This window comes from Oncorhynchus clarkii, chromosome 33 (assembly GCF_045791955.1).
Source record: "Oncorhynchus clarkii lewisi isolate Uvic-CL-2024 chromosome 33, UVic_Ocla_1.0, whole genome shotgun sequence".
NCBI lineage: Eukaryota > Metazoa > Chordata > Actinopteri > Salmoniformes > Salmonidae > Oncorhynchus > Oncorhynchus clarkii.
Window position 1 is genome coordinate 12,261,779 of NC_092179.1, and position 27,659 is coordinate 12,289,437.

At 43.5% G+C, this 27,659-nt stretch overlaps 1 pseudogene; it reads right to left on the reverse strand.

Moving 5' to 3' along the window:
- Positions 1-27,659, reverse strand: part of LOC139392914 (conserved oligomeric Golgi complex subunit 5-like) — an 82,409-nt pseudogene that overhangs the window by 17,857 nt on the left and 36,893 nt on the right.

Consider the following 27,659-nt stretch of genomic DNA (forward strand, 5'->3'; position numbering starts at 1 on the left):
TTATGCAGACATGTAAAACATAATGCAGACGTGTAAAACATAATGCAGACGTGTAAAACATAATGTAAAACATAATGCAGACGTGTAAAACATAATGCAGATGTGTAAAACATAATGCAGATGTGTAAAACATAATGCGGACGTGTAAAACATAATGCAGATGTGTAAAACATAATGCAGATGTGTAAAACATAATGTAGACGTGTAAAACATAATGCAGATGTGTAAAACATAATGCAGACGTGTAAAACATAATGCAGATGTGTAAAACATAATGCAGATGTGTAAAACATAATGCAGACGTGTAAAACATAATGCAGATGTGTAAAACATAATGCAGATGTGTAAAACATAATGTAGACGTGTAAAACATAATGCAGATGTGTAAAACATAATGCAGACGTGTAAAACATAATGCAGATGTGTAAAACATAATGCAGATGTGTAAAACATAATGCAGACGTGTAAAACATAATGCAGATGTGTAAAACATAATGTATAACATAATGCAGACGTGTAAAACATAATGTAAAACATAATGCAGACGTGTAAAACATAATGTAAAACATAATGCAGACGTGTAAAACATAATGCAGACGTGTAAAACATCATGTAAAACATAATGCAGTCGTGTAAAACATAATGTAAAACATAATGTAGACGTGTAAAACATTATGTAAAACATTATGCGGACTTGAAAAACATAATGCAGACGTGTAAAACATAATGCAGACGTGTAAAACATAATGCAGATGTGTAAAACATAATGCAGACGTGTAAAACATAATGTAAAACATTATGCGGACGTGTAAAACATAATGCAGACGTGTAAAACATCATGTAAAACATAATGCAGTCGTGTAAAACATAATGTAAAACATAATGTAGACGTGTAAAACATTATGTAAAACATTATGCGGACTTGAAAAACATAATGCAGACGTGTAAAACATAATGCAGACGTGTAAAACATAATGCAGATGTGTAAAACATAATGCAGATGTGTAAAACATAATGCAGATGTGTAAAACATAATGCAGATGTGTAAAACATAATGTAAAACATAATGCAGACGTATAAAACATAATGCAGATGTGTAAAACATAATGCAAATGTGTAAAACATAATGCAGACGTGTAAAACATAATGTAAAACATAATGCAGACGTGTAAAACATAATGCAGACGTGTAAAACATAATGCAGACGTGTAAAACATAATGCGGACGTGTAAAACATAATGCAGACGTGTAAAACATAATGCAGATGTGTAAAACATAATGCAGACGTGTAAAACATAATGCAGATGTGTAAAACATAATGCAGACGTGTAAAACATAATGCAGATGTGTAAAACATAATGCAGACGTGTAAAACATAATGTAGACGTGTAAAACATAATGCAGACGTGTAAAACATAATGCAGACGTGTAAAACATAATGCAGATGTGTAAAACATAATGCAGACGTGTAAAACATAATGCAGATGTGTAAAACATAATGTAAAACATAATGCGGACGTGTAAAACAAGGTAGACATGTAAAACATAATGTGAACGTGTAAAACATAATGTGGACGTGTAAATCAAGGTAGACATGTAAAACATAATGTGAACGTGTAAAACAAGGTAGACATGTAAAACATAATGCGAACGTGTAAAACAAGGTAGATGTGGAAAAAGAGCACAGTGCAAGCTAAGCGTAATATGTGTGATGGTGTGTGTGTATACGTGTGTGTGAGCGTATTGGTGTGTGTTACCTTAGCAACATCTTGGTGTCGTCTGTAGAGGGAGTTGACCACCTCCTCTGGCCTTCTGTGAGAGGCCCCATCACCTGACTGGCATCCCCCTGGGTAGACAGCCGGAGAGAAAAGAGAGAGTGAGAGAAGAATGAAAGGATGGAGGAAGAGAAATAGAGGAAGAGAGAGAGCGGAAGAGAGAGAGAGACAGAGAAAGGGAGAGGAGGGAGAAAGAGAAATAGGTGGAGGGAAGAGAGAGAGAAAAGTCAGGACACCTGTAGTACTCAGCAGACACACAGCATCAGTGAGAGCAAGGGCCCACAGGAGCCAGACGCCAGCTCCCACTGCTATAGGAGAGCGAGGAGGGGCCACACAGAAATGGGGCAGGAACCAGGATCCAGCTGTAGTAGCAGTTTGTGCTGCTGTCTTCAGGCCATGTTCCACAGGCGGATGGGGACACCTCACCACCACTCATCTCATAGGTGATGACAAGCAGGTCACACACACAATCTAATCCTCATCATACCTACTAGACTTAATCAAATGATTGGAGAGGAGAAAATAGGAGGGAAAAGTCATAGACAAGCTCTGAAAATAACATTGGGAGTGGAATGATCTGGAAGCAATCTGAACCTTCACACCGTAGACATAGTGCTGATTGGATAACATAAATAACAGAAGACAGAGAGAGAGGAATTGGGGCCATCTCAGGAAGACAGAAAGAGAGGAATTGAGGCCATCTCAGGAAGACAGAGAGAGAGGAATTGAGGCCATCTCAGGAAGACAGAGAGAGAGGAATTGGGGCCATTTCAAGAAGACAGAGAGAGGAATTAGGGCCATCTCAGGAAGACAGAGAAAGAGGAATTGGGGCCATCTCAGGAAGACAGAGAGAGAGGAATTGGGGCTCTCTCAAGAAGACAGAGACAGGAATTAGGGCCATCTCAGGAAGACAGAGACAGGAATTAGGGCCATCTCAGGAAGACAGAGAGAGAGAAAAAGCGAGAGTTCAGACAACATGTGCAAAGTGGTGCCATAGCAACGTTAACTATTGCCTCAGAGTGTAGTTGTGTGGATGGCAGACACGCACACACTGGCATTCATGACATGCACGTGCCCACACACACACACACAGAAAGGTGTCAGGGTACCAGCCCTGAAGACGCTTCCTGTTCACACCTGAGTATGTCTGTGTTTGTCAAATCAAATCGTATTTGTCACATGCACCGAATACAACAGGTGTAGGTAGACCTTACAGTGAAATGCTTACTGACAAGAGCTTAACCAACAATGCTTTAAGAAGTTAAGAATAAAAAAATAAATAAGTGTTAAGTAAAAAATAAAAAATAAAAGTAACAAATAATTAAACAGCAGCAGTAAAATAACAAGCAAGGCTATATAGAGGGGGTACCGGTACAGAGTCAATGTGCAGGGGCACCAGTTAGTTGAGGTAACTGAGGTAATATGTATACTACCGGTCAAAAGTTTTAGGACACCTACTCATTCAAGGGTTTTCTTTATTTGTACTAATTTCTACACTGTAGAATAATAGTGAAGACATCAAAACTATGAAATAACACACATATCAAATCATGTAGTAACCAAAAAAGTGTTAAACAAATGGGGCCTATTTGAGATTCTTCAAATAGGCCCCATTTGGCTTGATGACAGCTTGCACACTCTTGGCATTCTCTCAACCAGCTTCACCTGGAATGCTTTTCCAACAGCCTTGAAGGTGTTCCCACATGTGCTGAGCACTTGTTGGCTGCTTTTCTTTCACTCTGGGGTCCGACTCATCCCAAACCATCTCAAGTTGGTTGAGGTCAGGGGATTGTGGAGGCCAGGTCATCTGTTGTAGCACTCAATCACTCTCCTTCTTGGTCAAATAGCCCTTACATAGCCTGGAGGTATGTTGGGTCATTGTCCAGTTGAAAAATAAATGATTGTCCCACTAAGCACAAACCAGATGGGATGGCGTATAGCTGCAGAATGCTGTGATAGCCATGCTGGTTAAGTGTGCATTGAATTCAAAATAAATCACAGACAGTGTCACCAGCAAAGCACCCCCACACCATAACACCTCCATGCTTTACGATGGGAAACACACATGCAGAGATCATCCGTTGACCCACACCACTTCTCACAAAGACACAGCGATAGGAACAAAAAATCTCAAATTTGGACTTTAGACAAAGGACAGATTTACACACCAGTCTAATGTCCATTGCTCGTGTTTCTTGGCCCAAGCAAGTCACTTATTATTATTGTTGTCCTTTAGTAGTGGTTTCTTTGCAGCAATTCGACCATGAAGACCTGACTCACACAGTCTCCTCTGAACAGTTGATGTTGAGATGTGTCTGTTACTTGAACTCTGTGAAGCATTTACTTGGGCTGCAATTTCTGAGGCTGGTAACTCTAATGAACTTATCCTCTGCAGCAGAGGTAACTCTGGGTCTTCCTTTCCTGTGGCGGTCCTCATGAGACCCAGTTTCATCATAGTGCTTGATGGTTTTTGCGACTGCACTTGAAGAAACTTTTAAAGTTCTTGAAATTTTCCGTATTGACTGACCTTCATGTCTTAAAGTAATGATGGACTGTCGTTTCTCTTTACTTATTTGAGCTGTTCTTGCCATAATATGGACTTGGTCTTTTACCAAATAGGGCTATCTTCTGTATACCACCCCTACTTTGTCACAACACAACTAATTGACTCAAACACTTTAAGGAAAGAAATTACACAAATTCACTTTTAACAAGGAAAACCTGTTAATTGAAATGAATTCCAGGCTGACTACTGAAGAATCTCAAATCTCAAATACTGTGCCTTTAAACAGCTTGGAAAATTCCAGAAAATTATATCATGGCTTTAGAAGCTTCTGCTAGGCTAACTTACATAATTTGAGTCAATTGGAGGTGTACCTGTGGATGTATTTCAAGGCCTACCTTTAAACTCAGTGCCTCTTTGCTTGACATTATGGAAAAATCAAAAGAAATCAGACCTCAGAAAAACAATTGTAGACCTCCACAAGTCTGGTTCTTCTTTGGGAGCAATTTCCAAACGCCTGAAGCTCCCACGTTCATTTGTACAAACAATAGTACGAATGTATAAACACCATGGAACCACACAGCCGTCATACCGCTCAGGAAGGTGACGCGTTCTGTCTTCTAGAGATAGACGTACTTAGGTGTGAAAAGTGCAAATCAATCCCAGAACAACAGCAAAGGACCTTGTGAAGATGCCGGATGAAACAGGTACAAAAGTATCTATACCCACAGTAAAACAAGTCCTATATCGACATAACCCGAAAGACCGCTCAGCAAGGAAGAAGCCACTGCTCCAAAACGCCATAAAAATGCCAGACGACAGTTTGCAACTGCACATGGGGACAAAAAGCGTACTTTTTGGAGAAATTTCCTCTGGTCTGATGAAACAAAAATAGAACTGTTTGTCCATAATGACCATTGTTATCTTTGGAGGAAAAAGGGTGAGGCTTGCAAGCCGAAGAACAGGCAGCATCATGTTGGCAGCATCATGTTGTGGGGGTGCTTTGCTGCAGGAGGGACTGGTGCACTTCACAAACAGATGGCATCATGAGGATGGAAAGTTATGTGGATATATTGAAGCAACATCTCAAGACATCAGTCAGGAAGTTAAAGTTTGGTCACAAATGGGTCTTCAAATGAACAATGACCCCAAGGACACTTCCAAAGTTGTGGCAAAATGGCTTAAGGACAACAAAGTCAAAGGTATTGGAGTGGCCATCACAAAGCCCTGACCTCAATTCTATTGAAAATTTGTGGGCAGAACTGAAAAGGCGTGTGCGAGCAAGGAGGCCTACAAACCTGACTCAGTTACACCAGCTCTGTCAGGAGGAATGGGCCAAAATTCATCCAACTTATTGTGGGAAGCTTGTGGAAGGCTACCCAAAATGTTTGACCCAAGTTAAACAATTTAAAGGCAATGCTACCAAATAATAATTGGGTGTATATAAACTTCGAACCCACTGGGAATGTGATGAAAAAAAATAAAAGCTGAAATAAATCATTCTCTCTACTATTATTCTGACATTTCACATTCTTAAAATAAAGTGGTGATCCTAACTGACCTCTGACAGGGAATTTTTACTAGGATTAAATGTCAGGAATTGTGAAAAACTGTGTTTAAATGTATTCGGCTAAGGTGTATGTAAACTTCTGACTTCAACTGTATATACAGTGCCTTGCGAAAGTATTCGGCCCCCTTGAACTTTGCGACCTTTTGCCACATTTCAGGCTTCAAACATAAAGATATAAAACTGTATTTTTTGTGAAGAATCAACAACAAGTGGGACACAATCATGAAGTGGAACTACATTTATTGGATATTTCAAACTTTTTTAACAAATCCAAAACTGAAAAATTGGGCGTGCAAAATTATTCAGCCCCTTTACTTTCAGTGCAGCAAACTCTCTCCAGAAGTTCAGTGAGGATCTCTGAATGATCCAATGTTGACCTAAATGACTAATGATGATAAATACAATTCACCTGTGTGTAATCAAGTCTCCGTATAAATGCACCTGCACTGTGATAGTCTCAGAGGTCCGTTAAAAGCGCAGAGAGCATCATGAAGAACAAGGAACACACCAGGCAGGTCCGAGATACTGTTGTGAAGAAGTTTAAAGCCGGATTTGGATACAAAAAGATTTCCCAAGCTTTAAACATCCCAAGGAGCACTGTGCAAGCGATAATATTGAAATGGAAGGAGTATCAGACCACTGCAAATCTACCAAGACCTGGCCGTCCCTCTAAACTTTCAGCTCATACAAGGAGAAGACTGATCAGAGATGCAGCCAAGAGGCCCATGATCACTCTGGATGAACTGCAGAGATCTACAGCTGAGGTGGGAGACTCTGTCCATAGGACAACAATCAGTCGTATATTGCACAAATCTGGCCTTTATGGAAGAGTGGCAAGAAGAAAGCCATTTCTTAAAGATATCCATAAAAAGTGTCGTTTAAAGTTTGCCACAAGCCACCTGGGAGACACACCAAACATGTGGAAGAAGGTGCTCTGGTCAGATGAAACCAAAATTGAACTTTTTGGCAACAATGCAAAACGTTATGTTTGGCGTAAAAGCAACACAGCTCATCACCCTGAACACACCATCCCCACTGTCAAACATGGTGGTGGCAGCATCATGGTTTGGGCCTGCTTTTCTTCAGCAGGGACAGGGAAGATGGTTAAAATTGATGGGAAGATGGATGGAGCCAAATACAGGACCATTCTGGAAGAAAACCTGATGTAGTCTGCAAAAGACCTGAGACTGGGACGGAGATTTGTCTTCCAACAAGACAATGATCCAAAACATAAAGCAAAATCTACAATGGAATGGTTCAAAAATAAACATATCCAGGTGTTAGAATGGCCAAGTCAAAGTCCAGACCTGAATCCAATCGAGAATCTGTGGAAAGAACTGAAAACTGCTGTTCACAAATGCTCTCCATCCAACCTCACTGAGCTCGAGCTGTTTTGCAAGGAGGAATGGGAAAAAATTTCAGTCTCTCGATGTGCAAAACTGATAGAGACATACCCCAAGCGACTTACAGCTGTAATCGCAGCAAAAGGTGGCGCTACAAAGTATTAACTTAAGGGGGCTGAATAATTTTGCACGCCCAATTTTTCAGTTTTTGATTTGTTAAAAAAGTTTGAAATATCCAATAAATGTCGTTCCACTTCATGATTGTGTCCCACTTGTTGTTGATTCTTCACAAAAAAATACAGTTTTATATCTTTATGTTTGAAGCCTGAAATGTGGCAAAAGGTCGCAAAGTTCAAGGGGGCCGAATACTTTCGCAAGGCACTGTATATATCAAGTCAGAAGTTTACATACACCTTAGCCAAATACATTTAAACACAGTTTTTCACAATTCCTGACATTTAATGCTAGTAAAAATTCCCCGTCAGAGGTCAGTTAGGATCACCACTTTATTTTAAGAATGTGAAATGTAAGAATAATAGTAGAGAGAATGATTTATTTTATATATATATATATATATATTGCTTGAGCGCGATGAGCCAAGTAAAGCCCCCTGGCCAAACCCTCCTCTAACCCAGACGACCCTGGGTCAAACCCTCTCCTAACCCGGACGACGCTGGGCCAAACCCTCCCCTAACCCAGACGACGCTGGGCCAAACCCTCCCCTAACCCGGACGACGCTGGGCCAAACCCTCCCCTAACCCGGACGACGCTGGGCCAAACCCTCCCCTAACCCGGACGACGCTGGGCCAAATCCTCCCCTAACCCGGACGACGCTGGGCCAAACCCTCCCCTAACCCAGACGACGCTGGTCCAAACCCTCCCCTAACCCGGACGACGCTGGGCCAAACCCTCCCCTAACCCGGACGACGCTGGGCCAAACCCTCCCCTAACCCGGACGACGCTGGGCCAAACCCTCCCCTAACCCAGACGACGCTGGGCCAAACCCTCCCCTAACCCAGACGACGCTGGGCCAAACCCTCCCCTAACCCAGACGACGCTGGGCCAAACCCTCCCCTAACCCAGACGACGCTGGGCCAAACCCTCCACTAACCCAGACGACGCTGGGCCAAACCCTCCCCTAACCCAGACGACGCTGGTCCAATTGTGCACCGCCCTATGGGACTACCAGTCATGGCCGGTTGTGACACAGCTTGGGATTGAAACTGGGTCTGTAGTGACGCCTCAAGCACTGCCATGCAGTGCCTTAGACCGCTGCACCACTTGGGAGGCCCCTCACAAAGTGTATTTTTATCTGTTTTTTAAATCTAATTCTACTGCTTGCATCAGTTACCTGATGTGGAATAGAGTTCCATGTAGACATGGCTATATGTAGTAATGTGCGCCTCCCATAGTCTGTTCTGGACTTGGGGACTGGGAAGAAACCTCTTGTGGCATGTCTTGTGGGGTATGCATGTGGCGTATGTCTTGTGGGGTATGCATTCAACATGTCAATACCTCTCACAAATACAAGTAATGATCGCTCCTCCACTTTGAGCCAGGAGAAATTGACATGCATATTATTAATGTTAGCTCTCTGTGTACATCCAAGGGCCAGCCGTGCTGCCCTGTTCTGAGCCAATTGCAATTTTATTATGTCACTTTTTGTGGCACCTGACCACACGACTGAAGAGTACGTCAGGTGCCACAAAACTAGGGCCTGTAGGACCTGACCTGTTGATAGTGCTGTTAAGAATGTAGACCTGCGCTTTATTATGGACAGACTTCTCCCAATCTTAGCTACTGTTGTATCAATATGTTTTGACAGTTTACAATTCAGGGTTACTCCAAGTAGTTTAGTCAACTCAACTTGCTTATTTTCCACATTGTAATAAATACAAGATGTTGGTTTGGTTTGAGGGTTTAGTGAATGATCCCAAATACAAAGCTTTTAGTAAAAATATATTGTTCCTTGCCACCCACTCTGCAGCTCTTTGTTAAGTGTTGCAGTCATTTCAGTCGTTGTTGTCGCTGACGTGCATAGTGTTGAGTCATCCGCATACATAGACACACTGGCTTTACTCAAAGTCGTTAGGAAAGATTGAAAAATCAACAGCAGACTATGATCGACAATGTTAAAAGCTGCACTGAAGTCTAACAAAACAACCCCCCAAATCTTTTTATCATTATTTTCTCTCAGTCAATCATCAGTCATTTGTGTAAGTGTTGTGCTTGTTGAATGTCCTTCCCTATAAGTGTCCTGAATATCTGTTGTCAATTTGTTTACTGTAAAATAGCATTGTATCTGGTCAAACACCATTTTTTCCAAAAGTTTACTGAGGGTTGGTAACAGACTGATTGGTCGGCTATTTGAGCCAATAAAGGGGGCTTTATTATTCTTAGGTAGCGGAATGACTTCAGCTTCCCTCCAGGCCTGAGGGCACACACTTTCTAGTATGCTTAAAAAACATGGCAAATAGGTGTGGCAATATCGTCCACAATTATCCTCAGTAATTTTCCATCCAAGTTGTCAGACCCCGGTGGCTTGTCATTGTTGATTGACAACAATACTTTTTTCACCTCTTCCACGCTTGTCTTTCATCATTTGGTCAGATATAATTGGATGTGTAGTGTCCGCGTTTGTTGCTGGCATGTCATGCCTAAGTTTGCTAATCTTGCCAATGAAAAAAATCATTAAAGTAGTTGGCAAAATCAATATTTTGTGATGAATGAGCCAACTGATTCAATGAATAATGGAGCTGAGTTGCCCAAAAATGTAATTTAAGTTGCTCCAAAGTTTTTTTACTATCATTCTTTATGTAATTTATCTTTGTTTCATAGTGTAGTTCCTTCTTTTTATTCAGTTTAGTAACATGATTTCTCAATTTGCAATACGTTTGCCAATCGGTTGGGCAGCCAGACATTCTGGTCACTGGTCGCCATAGCAACACCCACCCGAGCACACACTCCAGCAGGTATATTTCACTGGTCATCCCCAAAGCCAATTCCTTATTTGGCCGCCTTTCCTTCCAGTTCTCTGCTGCCAATGACTGGAACTAATTGCAAAAATCACTGAAGCTGGAGACTCATATCGCCCTCTCTAACTTTAAGCACCAGCTGTCAGAGCAGCTCACAGATCACTGCACCTGTACATAGCCTATCTGTAAATAGCCCACCCAACTACCTCATCCCCATATTGTAATAATAATTTTTTTCTCCTTTGCACCCCAGTATCTCTACTTGCACATCATCTTCTGCACATCTATCACTCCAGTGTTAATGCTAAATTGTAATTATTTCACCACTATGGCCTATTTATTGCCCAGTATATAGATTTTTCTATTGTTATTGACTGTACGTTTGTTTATCCCATGTGTAACTCTGTGTTGTTTGTGTCACACTACTTTGCCTTATCTTGGCCATGTCGCAGTTGTAAATGAGAACTTGTTCTCAACTGGTCTACCTGGTTGAGAACTAGTTGAGAACTGGTTGAGAACTAAAATAAAACAAATTAAAATAAAATTCCTTTCGCCTCATCCCTCTCAACCACACAATTTTTCAAATCCTCAACAATCAACAGGGATTAAATCGTTTTTACAGTCATTTTCTTAATGGGTGCATGCTTATCTGGCCAAGGCTTTCGACTCTGTCAATCACCACATCCTCATCGGCAGACTCGACAGCCTTGGTTTCTCAAATGATTGCCTCGCCTGGTTCACCAACTACTTCACTGATAGAGTTCAGTGTGTCAAATCGGAGGGTCTGCTGTCCGGACCTCTGGCAGTCTCTATGGGGGTGCCACAGGGTTCAATTCTTGGACCGACTCTCTTCTCTGTATACATCAATGAGGTCGCTCTTGCTGCTGGTGAGTCTCTGATCCACCTCTACGCAGACGACACCATTCTGTATACTTCTGGCCCTTCTTTGGACACTGTGTTAACAACCCTCCAGGCAAGCTTCAATGCCATACAACTCTCCTTCCGTGGCCTCCAATTGCTCTTAAATACAAGTAAAACTAAATGCATGCTCTTCAACCGATCGCTACCTGTACCTACCCGCCTGTCCATCATTACTACTCTGGACGGCTCTGACTTAGAATACGTGGACAACTACAAATACTTAGGTGTCTGGTTAGACTGTAAACTCTCCTTCCAGACCCATATCAAACATCTCCAATCCAAAGTTAAATCTAGAATTGGCTTCCTATTTCGCAACAAAGCATCCTTCACTCATGCTGCCAAACATACCCTTGTAAAACTGACCATCCTACCAATCCTCGACTTTGGCGATGTCATTTACAAAATAGCCTCCAATACCCTACTCAACAAATTGGATGCAGTCTATCACAGTGCAATCCGTTTTGTCACCAAAGCCCCATATACTACCCACCATTGCGACCTGTACGCTCTCGTTGGCTGGCCCTCGCTTCATACTCGTCGCCAAACCCACTGGCTCCATGTCATCTACAAGGCCCTGCTAGGTAAAGTCCCCCCTTATCTCAGCTCGCTGGTCACCATTGCATCTCCCACCTGCAGCACACGCTCCAGCAGGTATATCTCTCTAGTCACCCCCAAAACCAATTCTTTCTTTGGCCGCCTCTCCTTCCAGTTCTCTGCTGCCAATGACTGGAACGAACTACAAAAATCTCTGAAACTGGAAACACTTATCTCCCTCACTAGCTTTAAGCACCAACTGTCAGAGCAGCTCACAGATTACTGCACCTGTACATAGTCCACCTATAATTTAGCCCAAACAACTACCTCTTTCCCTACTGTATTTAATTTATTTATTTATTTTGCTCCTTTGCACCCCATTATTTTTATTTCTACTTTGCACATTCTCCCATTGCAAATCTACCATTCCAGTGTTTTACTTGCTATATTGTATTTACTTTGCCACCATGGCCTTTTTGCCTTTACCTCCCTTATCTCACCTCATTTGCTCACATCGTATATAGACTTGTTTATACGGTATTATTGACTGTATGTTTGTTTTACTCCTTGTGTAACTAACTCTGTGTCGTTGTATGTGTCGAACTGCTTTGCTTTATCTTGGCCAGGTCGCAATTGTAAATGAGAACTTGTTCTCAACTTGCCTACCTGGTTAAATAAAGGTGAAATTATTAGTGACTGAAATAAGCAATTTCATAAATGTGTCAAAGTGCAGCGTTTGTTTGCTCCTCATTACACACCAGAGACCAACAAATATTCTGTACATCAATAACATAGGAATCACTACAAAACTTATTGTATGACCTCTTATACAGTCCCAGCCTTAAGAACTTTGGTCTTCCTAGATATGGCTATTATATTGTGATCACTACATCCTATGGATCTGGATACTGCTCTCAAGCTAATTTCTGCAGCATTAGTAAAGATGTGATCAATACATGTTGATGATTTCATTCCTGTGCTGTTTGTAACTACCCTGGTAGGTTGACCTACCCTGGTAGATGCCTGCACTGGTTACAGTTTGAAGCTTTTTCCTGAGTGGGCAGCTTGATGAAAGCCAGTCAATATTTGAAATCACACAGAAAATATACCTCTGTTGATATCACATACATTATCAAGCATTTCACACATGTTATCCAGATACCGACTGTTAGCACTTGGTGGTGCATAGCAGCTTCTCACCAGAATGTGCTTTAGGTGAGGCAGATGAACCTGTAGCCATGTTACTTCAACAGTATTTAACATGAGATCCTCTCTAAGCTTTACAGGAATGTGTTTCTGAATATAAACAGCAACACCTCCACCATTAGCATTTTATGTATTTTCTGTAGGTGTTATAACCGTGTATTGCTACCACGGTATCAAAGGAATTATCTAAGTGCGCTTCAGAGATAGTCAAAATATGAATGTCATCTGCTACTAGCAAATGATTGATTTCAGGAACTTGTTTCTTAAGTTACATACGTTAACGTGGGCAATTTTGAGCACTTTTCTTCTGGGATGCTTAATTGTTTTCATTGCTTTAATGGGAAGCTTAGCAGCAGCAGATGTGCTCATGTTATTTATGTTAGTGCAGGGTGAGCTGCTCACAGTGGACTTCCTCCTAGGACACACCACCTCAGTGTTAATAGTATAAATCTGGTTCATAGGCCCATGATTACTGCATACAATAGCTGTAGGATCAGCAGAGGCATTCAGGGCAGTTAGAGGGACATAAATGAGGTTATTTACATTGTGTCTACCAACGCTGGGATAATGTACATTTGCTGAAGCATTATGACAACTCAGTCACAATGGTAGGGATTAACTGAGCTGCGCTTGGGTCACTGATAAGTCATTGTCTCAACCCAGCCTTATAACACCGTGAAAGGATCATGAAACCCAAATGACTTGGGAGGATCCCATCCTGCTTATAAAATGTGTCTTGTTTTCAAAAAGGTATAGAAATTGTCAACAAAAGTTACACCCATTCAGCTGCAATAATCACGTAGCCAGAAGAGAAAGAATCCTGCTAAAGTGTTCAATGCCACGATTCAGAGAGGGCACAGGGCCAGATATGATTGTCTAGCAGAGAGTCAATCAGCTCTTTAAAATCCAGTTTCAACCCTTCCGAGCTGCCCTTCATAATGTCATTAAAACCCACATGGACGACGATACAATCGATTTCCATGTCCTGACTTAGTACATTCGGGAGCAGCTTAGTAATGTAATTTACTAGAGCTCCGGGACAGGACATTGTTTTTGCACCAGGTACGCTCAAAGTTCTTACCATAGAGCTGCCCAAAATCACAGCAGGCGAGAAGGACAAGGAAATCAACCCAATTCCACGGGTCACAGGATTTGGAGAACCCTTTATGGATGGCCGAGAGGCAGGATAACTTGAGCCCGTTGCTCCCGTCGCAGGCCTCCGACAGATGGAGAAGCCCCACTCGATCCAGTTTCTGACATAGGCTGGCGACCTGCGTGATCAAGGAAGCCACCTCAAGCCTAAATCCTTGGCAAGCAAACAATTACCGCACTGGAACGCTGAGTTATCCAGTTTGTCCGAAACAAAGCGCAGTAGATACAGCTCCCACATATGTGAAGAGCTGGACGACGGAGGGCTCCTAGGGTTGCAGGGTTGACTTCTAGTCCACTATATAATCAAGAGTGAGAGCCAGGGTGGAGAGATTGTCTCGACACATTTGTTATTTCTTAATGTTCAGGTTAACTCTACCTTTTGAAGACTACATTAGTAGGCAGGAGGAACCACCCAGACACTGTGTGGCTGTGTCCCAAATGAAACCCTATTCCCTATATATTAGTGCACTACTTTTGACCAGAGCCCTATGGGTCACTAACCCAGGCACTAGCCTCCTCAGTAACCCTCCTCATCCGACAAGCCAAGCAGCCCACTTGATGATGACCATCAGGGAAATTCTGAATGAGCTCTGACGACAATGGGCTGAGAGAGACATTCTCTGACCGGTCTGTACTATTCTACCCCCCTCTATTCTCCTGTTCTCTTCTCCTCGTCCCCTCTCATCTCCTCTCCTTGCGCCCACTGACACACAGGGCTGCCACTTAGCCACAGAACAGGGTTTGACTGATGGACAATTGGTTGTTGTGGTGACCTACCAGCTGCTCAGACTTGACGCAGAAGAGCTGGACGGTCTTGGCAGCGTTCTTGACCACCGCCAGAGTCAGACTTGTGTCTACCGACGCCACGTTCAGCTCGCTGTGGAGGACGCACACATAATAATATGACATGTAGGACATCGGAAAGATCAGCAAAAGAAAGTGCGATGAACAACAGATGTAAGAAATCATATTTCAGTTTTCTTCTCGGAGAATGTTGTCTGAGTGGAGAACAGTGTTTGTGTGGGTGTGTACCTGGTGATGGTCTTGATGGTGCTGTCCGTTTCGTCGTGGGAGGGCGGGGGTTACGTCCCCCCATGGGGAACACCAGGTTGACGGGGTCAAACAGACGAGACAGAGACTTGGAGAGGTACGCTGCCTCGTAGGACTGCAGAGAGTCCTTCAAAGCCTTTTCTGGACCACCCACACACACACACACACACACACACACACACACACACACACACACACACACACACGTTATTTATCTCATGAATGTGTTTACATACAATATACATTGATGGTTAATTATTTTCCTGGTTTAAACAAAGTTCTACATTTCGGGAACATGCCTAGAGACCAGATTCTCTGTCTATTTACACGTCTCACACACACTGATCTAGACCCACAGCGAGCGCACAGTGGACTCGTCTGTGCCGCTGGAGCGAGATAAAGACATCAGCAGTGACAGGCACGGCTACCCTCTCTTCCAACTCTCTCTCTCCCTTGCCCTCTCTCTTTTCTCTCACACTGATGAAATGGGAGAAGAGGTAGAGAAACCCAAACAAACAGCAGCCTGTAGGGCCGTCAAGGGACAAGGTTGGATATGGGGTTGCGCACGCACACACACACGCACACGCACTTCTCCAGCAGCGCTCCAAGTATTGGTTCATCTGGCCAGTCATTTATGCACCATAATTCACCAGACAGGGCGCCTATTGATTAATGGTGCTCTCTCGTTAACTGAAAGGTCGCTAAATGAGAATAATGACAATGACGACGAGTGATTTTTCGCACACGAGCAAATGTGCATTCAATGTTTGTTCTCAATCTCATCACCCTCTCCTCTGACTTATCCCTCCGTGTCAACCAGCCGATTCATCCATCTCTTCCCACCCGTCACTTCTCCGTCTGGGCTTCTTCACACTACCTCCTTCCATCCTCCTCCCTCACTTTATCCGTCTGTGCAGTTCTCCTTCAGCTTGTTAGTGGACCTTCTGTCCTTTCTTCACACACACCTCTCCCCCCCCCCTCCATCCCCCTCTCTCTTCAGTGCCCTACCACAGCAACAGGCACCTTGAGTAACAGAGGTAATTTGGCCCACAGCAGCGCCCGTAATTACAAGGTTAAACACTGAGAAACAACACAAAACACACAGGTTGACAGCTCTACATCAGAGAGCAAACAGAGAGACGGAGAGTGAAAGAGGGTATGGGGGTAGAGAGAGACTGGCAAAGCAAGGAAATGAAAGAGGTAGAGAGTGGGACGGAGTGAGGGACCCAAGAGAGAAAAGAGTACTAGAGAGAGGGAGAGAGAGATTTAATGAAGTCAGGGAGATAACCTGGCTCTCATGTACTCTTGGTTAATCAACACTGACTCAGCTTGACTGAGTGCCAGAGGGAAAACCAGCGGGGCCAGGCGCTGTAGCGTAGCCTGAGTACCCAGGGACATGATCTCCTACTGGGAAACAGGGAGCAGCAAGGGCCCCTGGCTTGGCCTGGAGCTTCACACCTTTGGGTTAATGTGTGACTCATATCAGGCTCCAGCAGTTATAGACAGACGCTAGAGTGGACAGGAGCCATTTCCACCTGTCTGGTCACCTAGCCATACCAACGCAATTTAAACAAACACTCAGGTTGTTGCATCTGTCACAAATATAGTTGATAATTCCAGACACCTAAGTTTACCCAGTAGAGAGGGTCTCGGTCCCAAATGGCACCCTATTCTAAAAATCTTGGTTGACGGAGTGGTCAGTTCTTTTGACCAATCGATTGTTCAACATTTTTAAACGTGTATTTTTCCACATATTAAATCAAATAAAATCCAACGTTATTAGTCACATGCGCCAAATCCAACAGGTGTAGTAGACATTACAGTGAAATGCTGAATCCAACAGGTGTAGACATTACAGTGAAATGCTTACTTACAAGCCCTTAACCAACAAGTTAAGGGCAGTTAAGAAAATAGAGTTAAGAAAATATTTACTAAATAAACTAGAGTAAAAAAACAAGAGTAACAAAATAACAATAATGAGGCTACATACAGGGGCTTACCGGTACCGAGTCAATGTGCGGGAGTACAGGTTAGTTGAGGTAATTTGTACATGTAGGTAGGATAGATAATAAACAGCAAGTAGCAGCAGTGTAAAAACAAAGCAATGCAAATAGTCCGGGTGGCCATTTTATTAAACAGCAGTCTTATGGCTTGGGGGTAGAAGCTGTTAAAGAGCCTTTCGGAACTAGACTTGGTGCTCCTGAGAACAGTCTATGACTTGAGTGACTGGAGTCTTTGATTATTTTTTGAGGCCTTCCTCTGACACCGCCTAGTACAGTATATAAGTCCTGAATAGCTTGGCCCCAGTGATGTACTGGGCTGTACTCACTACCGTCACTACCGTCTGCCTTACGGTCGGATGCCGAGCAGTTGCCCTACCTGTCAGGATGCTCTCGAAACTGCAGAACTTTTTGAGTATCTGGGGACCCATGCCAAATCTTTTCAGTCTCCTGAGGGGGTAAAGGTGTTGTCATGCCCTCTTCACGACTCTCTTGTTGTGGTTGGACCATTCTAGTTTGTTGGTGATGTGGACACAAAGAGACATGAAACTATTGACCCGCTCCACTACAGCCTCATCGATGTGAATGGGGGCGTGTTCAGCCCGATTTTTCCTGTAGTCCACGATCATCTTTCTCTTGCTCACGTTGAGGCAGAGGTTGTTGTCCTGGCACCACACTGCCAGTGGTCTGACCTCCTCCCTATAGGCTTTCTCATCTTTATCGGTGATCAGGCCTACCACCGGTGTGTCGTCAGCAAACTTAAAGATGGTGTTGGAGTCGTGCTTGGCCACGCAGTCGTGGGTGAACAGGGAATACAGGAGGGGACTAAGCACGCACCCTTGAGGGGCCCTCGTTTTGAGGATCAGCATGGCAGATGTTGTTGCCTACCCTTACCACCCGTGGTTGACCCGTCAGGAAGTCCAGGATCCAGTTGCAGAGGGAGGTGTTTGGTCCCAGTGCCCTTAGCTTAGTGATGAGTTTGTGGGCACTATGGTGTTGAACACTGAGCTGTAGTCAATGAACGGCATTCTCACATAGGTGTAATATAGACACCCTATGTTTGAATAAAATCAACTATACTAAAATCAGGTGGCAGAATCAGAAAAAAAACCTGTTCCCGACCCTCTTCCTCCCGCTGCCAGCTGACGTTCGCAGATTCTGCCATTAGGTTCCTGAAGTTGCCGGTAATAGGCCACACCAGCGGTCGGCAACCTTTTCCATTTGGAGTGCCAAGTCATCGTACCATTTCTACTGATCCGCGTGCCAGTTATGATTATCATATGCACATTTTCGTGGGTTATATTTAATTTCTGATAAAGTCTTTGTATCTCAAAGTCAATGTCATGTGGTTCATCAAAATGATATCTAAATGAAAATGATACAAATCCAAAAGTAACTTCTATTGCCAATATGTGTATATAGCCTACATATAAAAACATTGCAGCCTGCAGGTAGACCACATCCTGTTAAAAATAAATATCCTATTAATCACATTGGCTATGCATGGCCTGTCTGCAAGGAACTTGAAACATTGTATCAGCTACTAACTTGGATCCAGCCTGAAGCTCACACTAGCAAACTTGCAACGTTGCATAAAGTATGTGAACTCTTGAGAGACAGACACAGCTGTAGGATATTTGCATAAGAAGTTATAAGGTAGGTATTTTTTATGACATTTCCACCGGATCAAGCGGTGCATGACATTTTTTTCCCCTTTCATGCGGAGTGTTTATCGAAAGAGAGAGGCTACGTTGAGGAACTGTTGTCATTCTCAATGGATGTAAAAACAGACTTTGTTTACTTGCTTTTTGAGTCGAAGAAAGAGTATCAGTATCAGTATGAGTATCAGATTTACAAATGGGTACATTTATAAGCCTACATTTGCACGCAGGCCAGGTAGCCTAGTTCTATGCGTAATCTGGTGTCTGTGAGCACTCCAAACAAAAGACAATTAATAACTTGTAAATGGAATGAAATAAACCCAAACTTTTCCTCACAAGTGTAGCCTAGGTTGTGCACTCCTACAATGACAATGGTAAAACTACAATATTAAGAATATTTTGAATTCATCAACAGAAATAACCGTAACAAAATAAACATTGTAGATTAGAAATGATAGGAATTAGCGGTAAATGTACTCCTGTTGATACTGGTGTGGCATCCCCGCAGCCTCTGAAATGGATTAGTCCACTCAGACAGGCGTCTCGTGTGCCATACATGCCACTGTTCGACAAAAAAATTTATAATCTCGGTTTACAGCCTATCGACCAGTCGCCTAAATTAGGTCAGCCCTACCCTTTTCCCTATTTAGTGCACTACTTTTGACCAGGGCGATGGGAGGGTGAGTCTGGTCTAGCAGGATTCGAGAAAACTCTGATGTTGACGTTCCTTTATCAATCGTTTTCTTCAACTGTCCTTCAATCGTTCTCTGTTTTCTCCACTACAAAGCCCTGTCTCTCCTCAGCGAGGTGCTATATAGCTTTCTCTGGTCAGATAGCTACTGTCCTCCATGTCTGCACTCAAAGACTTCTTATACACTCACACTGGAGGCCTTTGGAAAAGCTTTATCTTTCTCCCTTCTTTCACTATTTCTGGCACTCCGCCCACACACACACACTCCTCCGAGCACTCTAAAATATAGCAGGTTTAATGGACGTTTACTTTCTGCTCCATCCATGCATACTAATCAGTGTGCTGGCTGTGACCGGTTCTGTGGCCTGTTTTAATTGCTAGTGGTCTCCCGTGTTTAAATTCTCCTACAGCTTTAGTACTGATGGAGCAGAATATAAAGAGACTTTACATTCTGAGATGAGCCACGCATCACGGAATGTGTGTGGGTGTGTGTGTATGAGAATCTTCATACTGAAATTATTTCTGACTATCACGGCAAGCTGGGCACAATCCCACACTGGTTGGTTGAGGTGAGATAAGGCTCTCTCTGTCTGTCTGTCTGTCTGTCTGTCTGTCTGTCTGTCTGTCTGTCTGTCTGTCTGTCTGTCTGTCTGTCTGTGTGTTTGAGAGAGAGAGACTCATCCCAAACCATTCGATCACTGTGAGTAGGATGTGAAGAGGCAGACTGCATACTGTAACAAGTTAGCTGAGAGAGAGAGAGACATGGAGAGAGGGGGATAAAAAAAAAGAGATAGAGAGAAAGAAGGAGAAAGGGGCGAGAGAGTAGTCTAGTCTCTAAAGTTTCGGAAGATTACATACACCTTAGCCAAATATATTTAAACTACAATTAATCCTAGTAAAAATTCCCCGTCTTAGTTCAGTTAGGATCACCTATTTATTTTAAGAATGTGAAATGTCAGAATAATAGTAGAGAATGATTGATTTCAGCTTTTATTTCTTTCATCACATTCCCAGTGGGTCAGAAGTTACAATACACTCAGTTAGTATTTAGAAGCATTGCCTTTAAATTGTTTAACTTGGGTCAAACGTTTCGGGTAGCCTTCCACAAGCTTCCTACAATAAGTTGGGTGAATTTTGGCCCATTCCTCCTGACAGAGCTGGTGTAACGGAGTCAGGTTTGTAGGCCTCCTTGCTCGCACACACTTTTTCAGTTCTGCCAACAAATTTTATATAGGATCGAGGTCAGGGCTTTGTGATGGCCACTCCAATACTTTGACTTTGTTGTCCTTAAGCCATTTTGCCACAACTTTGGAAGTATGCTTGGGGTCATTGTCCATTTGGAAGACCAATTTGCGACCAAGCTTTAACTTCCTGACTGATATCTTGAGATGTTGCTTCAATATATCTACATCATTTCCAGCCTCATGATGCCATCTATTTTGTGAAGTGCACCAGTCGCTTCTGCAGCAAAGCACCCCCACAACATGATGCTGCCACCACAGTGCTTCATGGTTAGGATGGTGTTCTTCGGCTTGCAAGCCTCCCCCTTTTCCCTCCAAACATAAAGAAGGTCATTATAGCCAAACAGTTATATTTTTGTTTCATCAGACCAGAGGACATTTCTCCAAAAAGTATGCTCTTTGTCCCCATGTACAGTTGCAAAACGTAGTCTGGCTTTTTTATGGCAGTTGTGGAGCTGTGGCTTCTTCCTTGCTGAGCAGCCTTTCAGGTTATGTCGATATAGGACTTGTTTTACTGTGGGTATAGATACTTTTGTACCTGTTTCATCCAGCATCTTCACAAAGTCCTTTGCTGTTGTTCTGGGGTTGATTTGCACTTTTCGCAACAAAGTACTTTCATCTCTAGGAGACAGAACGTGTCTCCTTCCTGAGTGGTATGACGGCTGCATGGTCCCATGGTGTTTATACTTGCGTACTATTGTTTGTACAGATGAATGTGGTACCTTCAGGTGTTTGGAAATTGCTCCCAAGGATGAACCAGACTTGTGGAGGTCTACAATGAAATAATCTGTCTGTAAACAATTGTTGGAAAAATTACTTGTGTCATGCACAAAGTAGATGTCCTAACCGACTTGCCAAACCTATAGTTTGTTAACAAGACATTTGTGGAGTGGTTGAAAAACAAGTTTTAATGACTCCAACCTAAGTGTATGTAAACTTCCGACTTCCACTGTATGTTCACTTACTTGTAGTCGTGTTTGGCATGTGTGAAGAGGTCCTGGTTGTCTGTCTCTGTGGTGGGCAGGTCCATGGCGATGTCCAGCCCTGCGCTGCTCGAAATCACCCCCTGGATGCTGGAGCTGTACTGCAGCAGCCGACGCCGCAGGTCGTTATAAAGACAGAGAAGCTTTTAGGGTACTCTCCCTCTAATGCCTGCTTGAGGAAGGATGAGGCTGGATAGAGAAAGAGACGGCGCGAGAGAGAGGGGTGGGGGGGTGAGAAGGAGGTCACAAAAAGAGAAGATTGAGAAGGAGGACGAGCAGGAGAGTGGAGCCGTAAATGTCACCTTCTGTGTTTTAATGACAGCAAAGGTAAACATCTGCTTTGATGCACACGAACAGTCTTTCTGCTCCCGTGAACTAGAAACATCACATTATCCCCGAGTACCAGACTAGAGCATGGATGAAGGGATGAGACTGAAACAGAAAGACTATCCTGATTAAAAGAACAGAAAATAAACGGTGACATTTACCCGCTCATTATTATGTTAATCCCCTGACTTTGCGAGTGATTAGTTGCTCGTTAAGGGATGATATGCAGATTGTTTTAATGTAGATTGATTTGGTGAATGCATAATATAGCGTTTTAGAATGATTCATACAGGTTTGAACTGAAGTACTTTCAGGCTCTAATGAGGTCTGGAGGGAGCAGCGCAGGCAGGAGGAGAAAGGATATTGTGCATAGATAGCATTCATATACACTACTCTAATTCATATTCTCGTATACAGGAGGAGAAAGGATAATGTGCATACAGCATTTGACATTCAGTATATTTATTCTAATTATCATATTTCCATATGCTAATAGAACCATAGGTTATATTTCACCATAAGAGAAAGAATAAAGATAAAAAAATATTACAATATTTGGAGGAGTGGGGGCCACTGGCACAGAGACAGAGGGAGGAAGGATAGAGAGAGAGTGAGCCAGGGAGACAAAGACAGAGAGAGAGGGAGGAAAAAGAGATATACTGGGCCTGTGCGGATGAACTCTGTATTGACCAGTGAGAGTGAATGAGGAGCATCATTAACAGGTGATAACACTGAACTGTGTTAGAGCAGGGATCAATAGACACCGATTCGTCCAAGGCAGGCTACTGTGGGCTTTACGAAATGGTAAAGACACACACAATTAGTGCAACGGTGACTGGATCATCGCTCGACTGCTCTCTTTCTTTACCCTGCCAAGGGAGCACTTTGTATAGGTTGTGTTGCACACATTTTCCCTTCGTATCTTTTTCATGACATCTGCTATCAGTCAATGTTCTCGAGTCTCTCACCACCAGGGAATTAGATGCAGAACTCGGCAGGAGAAAAGACAATGGCGTCTATAAGAGTTTTTAGAAACAGTTCCATATGCAGTCAAAAGATCCTATAGGTAGGCAGCCCACAGATCGCAGTGTGAAAATAGAGTTAACAGCACCACAGGAGCCAAACACACCTCTCTTTAACTCACCTCTACATCTACTGACATTTATCCCTTCTGCTGAAATGGCACACTTACTGTAAGATAAGGAGGGGGCGGAAACGTTTCTCCGCGGTGTGTGTGTAGGGATGCTGTTGGGTTGTATCTCCCCCTTATATAAGGCCAAGCCCATGGAGGGGTATAAATTCAAGGTGTGTGTGCGAGTGTGTATGTGTTTATAGACCCTGTCCTGTCTGAAAGGTGGGTAATATATCATCAGAGAGGTGTAATCATACCCCGCAGTGGTTGGGATGGGACAGGGACGAGCGTTTAGGGTTTATAGGAGAAGGGAAGAGTGATGGCCCCACCGTCTGTGCTGTACCACTGATACACTCACACAAACGCACGGAAATGCAGGTACAGCATTACTTGCAGGCGACGTGGCATAACGCTATGCCTGAAAGAGAGAAGATGAAGAGAAATGTATGAGGGAGAGAGAGAGAGAGAGACACAGAGAGAGAGAGTAAGCACACACACACACACACACACACTGCTATTAGGGTGCATCAGCGTTACTCTGTGAAACAGACATTACTATGTAGCCTCACCAGCCGTTGCTCTCTGCAACTCCACTGAGAGAGTGTGTGTGACATCACTCCAAAACGTGTAGAGGATATCAGGCTGGCCGTCCTGCAGTGAGAAGAGAGAAACGGGGCCTCCTGGGTGGCGCAGTGGTTAAGGGTGCTGTACTGCAGAGCCAGCTGTGCCACCGGAGACTCTGGGTTCGCGCCCAGGCTCTGTCGCAACCGGCCGCGACCGGGAGGTCCATGGGGCGACGCACAACAGCATCGTCCGGGTTAGGGAGGGCTTGGCCGGTAGGGATATCCTTGACTTGGCGCACCAGCGACTCCTGTGGCGGGCTGACAGGTTTCCTCCGACACATTGGTGCGGCTGGCTTCCAGGTTGGATGAGCGCTGTGTTAAGAAGCAGTGCGGCTTGGTTGGGTTGTGTATCAGAGGACGCAGGACTTTCAACCTTCGTCAACCTTCGTCTCTCCGAGACCGTAGCGATGAGACAGGATAGTAGCTACTAAACAATTTGATGCCACGAAATTGGGGAGAAAAAGGGGTAAAAAATTCAACAACAAAAAAGAGAAGAGAGAGAGAAACAACTGAACAGAGAGGGACACACACACACATGGCTGTGATGAGTGCAGCCTGCACCCCACAGGCAGAAGGGCAGTGTGACTGTCATTAACATCATTATCTACCAGTGTGATCCTGGTAGATAATGCCACACCAGACGCTGCTATCGCCCCACACATTTATCTCACGGCAAATCAGCTAGAACCCCACCCCCACCCCACACACACACAAGTGCGCGTCCACCAAGCTGTGCCATAACCGTCGCCGTGGACAACAATGACAGCTCATCACCATGGTTACAAGTCATAGCTGGGTGTCTTAGGAGGTTAGTGCACACATGAGATCAGACAAATTCTGTCTCCTTGCTTGACATCCTGATTACAGATTAATGTGTCTTTCGGCTCTGTTTAATAGATCTGCATTTCCTCATGCTGTTTGTCTGTAGAGCTGAGCTAGCCCTACACTCATACTAATGACCTGCTCTGATCTGGTCCTAAGATGACAGGAACAGTGGACAGTGGAACAGGAAATGGTGATGATGGCGGTGATGATCTAATGGTGATGATGATGATTTTGATGATCTTAATGATGATGATGATCTTAATGATGAAGGGGTGATGATCTTAATGGTGATGATGATGATTTTAATGGTGATGGTGGTGATGATCTTAATGGTGGTGATGGTGGTGACGGTGTGATCTTAATGATGATGATGATGGTGATGATCTTAATGATGATGATGCTGGTGGTTATGGTAATGATGACTGTGTTGATGAAGATGGTGATGATCTTAATGGTGATTATGAAGATGGTGATGATCTTAATGGTGATTATGAAGACGGTGATGATCTTAATGGTGATGATGATGGTGATGATCTTAATGGTGATGATGGTGGTGATCTTAATGGCGATGATCTTAATGGTGATGATGGTGATGATCTTAATGGTGATGATAATGATGAGGATATTGTGATGTTAATGGTGATGATGATGGCGATGATCTTAATGGTGATGATAATCTTAATGGTGATGATGATGGTGATCTTAATGGCGATGATCTTAATGGCGAGGATGATGATGGTGATGATCTTAATGGTGATGATGATCTTAATGGTGGCGATGGTGGTGACGATGTGATCTTAATGATGATGGTGATGATCTTAATGGTGATGATGCTGCTGGTTATGGTGATGCTGATAATGACTATGATGATGAAGCTGGTGATGATTGTAGTGGTGATAATGAAGATGGTGATGATCTTAATGGTGATGATGAAGATGGTGATGATGACAGTGGTGATGATCTTAATGGTGATGATCTTAATGTTGGTGATGAAGATGGTGATGATGATGGTGATGATCTTAATGGTGATGATAATGATGATGATCTTAATGGTGATGGTGATGATCTTAATGGTGATGATGATGATCTTAATGTGATGTTCTTAATGTGATGATGGTGATGATCTTAATGGCGTTGATCTTAATGTTGATGATGGTGATGATCTTAATGGTGATGTTCTGAACGGTGATGATGATGATGATGATGATGGTGATGATCTTAATGGTGATGATGATGATGGTGAGGATCTTAATGATGATGATGGTGATAATATTAATGGTAATGATGATCTTAATGGTGATGATGATGGTTATGATGATGATCTTAATGGTGGTGATGGTGGTAATGGTATTGATAATGATGGTGTGATTGTATTGATGATGACGGTGTGATGATTCTAATGGTGGTGATGATCTTAATGGTTATGATGATGATCTTAATGGTGATGATGATGGTGATGATCTTAATGGAGGTGATGGTATTGATGTTGATGGTATTGATGATGATGATGATGATGATGATGATGATATTAATGGTGATGATGACAGCTGTGTGAGATGTGCTTCATTTCTAGGTAAACTGCCCCAGAGCCTAAAGACTGGATGATTTCCGCTTACCTTACAGAAACTAAAGTAAACTAGGCCTACTCTGCTTCATGTTCTACATGTCCTACAAAAAGGACACACACACACACAGTCGATCAATGCTAACCTGATAACGTTAAACCAACACAAAATAGACCATACTATGTCCATGTCCTCCTTCTGAACATACGCAAACAGGCATGGACACGCACACACACACACACACACACGCACGCACGCACCACACATAGACAGAACTAGACCTTAATTGGAGCAAGCTGATAATAGGTCCACTGCTCTCCTGAATAGAAAAGGCCAATTATAGGACTGTGGACTTTTATAGAGAATAAAGAGAGATGGAGAGACAGATGAAGAGAGCATGACAACGGAGGGAACGAGAGGGGGACAGAAACAGAGCGAAAGGGAGAGAAAGAGAGGAAGGGAGGGAGCAAATTAAAAGGTCCATGCTCCTCGAAGAAAGAAAATTGGCACAGCTGAATCTCTTTCAGCTTGTATTAGAGAACTTAAGTCCCTGCATGCTGTTCTGCTTAACAGCCCAGCATTCTGCTGATGCCAGCAGAGTCAATAAAGCCTGGGTAGGTCTGGTCCAGGACAGGCCCAGGTAATGGACCGATCAGTATGGAGAGAGGGGAATGGGAGAGGGAGAGGGAAGGGATGGGAAAGAGGTTGGCAGGGGAAGGCAAAAGAGAAGAGAAAGATATTGCCAAGAGCAGAGGGATAGATGTTGTGGAAGGGTGTGCTGATGACAGTCCAGGGGCAAGGACACACAGGCCTTTTACGAGGACATGGCGTCTCACCTTAATGATCTCATTGATGAAGCAGACGTGAGTGACAGGGTCTCTCTTCTTCGTCAAGAACTTCTGGAGGTGTTGCATCTAAACACAGAGAGATTACAGGTTAACTCAGTACTCCCTGACTAGGTACATTACTCTACTTCAGCAGGTAAAAGTGCACCTTTGCTTGGGTAAAGTATCTGTAAAGGTAAAAGCATACCTGTCCGCAAGCGGGCACTGATCTGGTCCATGAGTTTCTCTAGGTTGGTCCAGAGAGCAGCTCGGAACGCTGCCGTGTTGCCTGGGGCTCTGCCGGGCGCACGTCAGACACACACAAACACAACTACACGGGTTAAAAAGTTACACAAGACACGAGTACCTAAACTGAAACACAACTTTCCTCAACCCCTAACTCTCACTCACCCACCACCTACCTCTGTTGTCAGCTCACTGGGTGAGTCCCTTGATATCCAAGGCGGTGGTGACGTTTGTCCTGTATGGTGGTCCGGTAGCCCTCTACCACCAACACTGATGGTCTCCCTCAGACTGCCCAGATTACGTAACACCCGGAGGGACGTGCCCACCTGGGTCGGGTTCTACATGGGGACAGAGAGGAGACGGTCTCAGTCAGTCAACCCCAACACTGTCTAGTCTGAGACAGTCAGCCTCAGAGCACAGTGGAGTCAACCAACTAAATACACTTCAGACAGTTCTAGTAACCGGACAGACACACAGAATGGAGTGTACCTCACACTCTAGAATAGCACAGA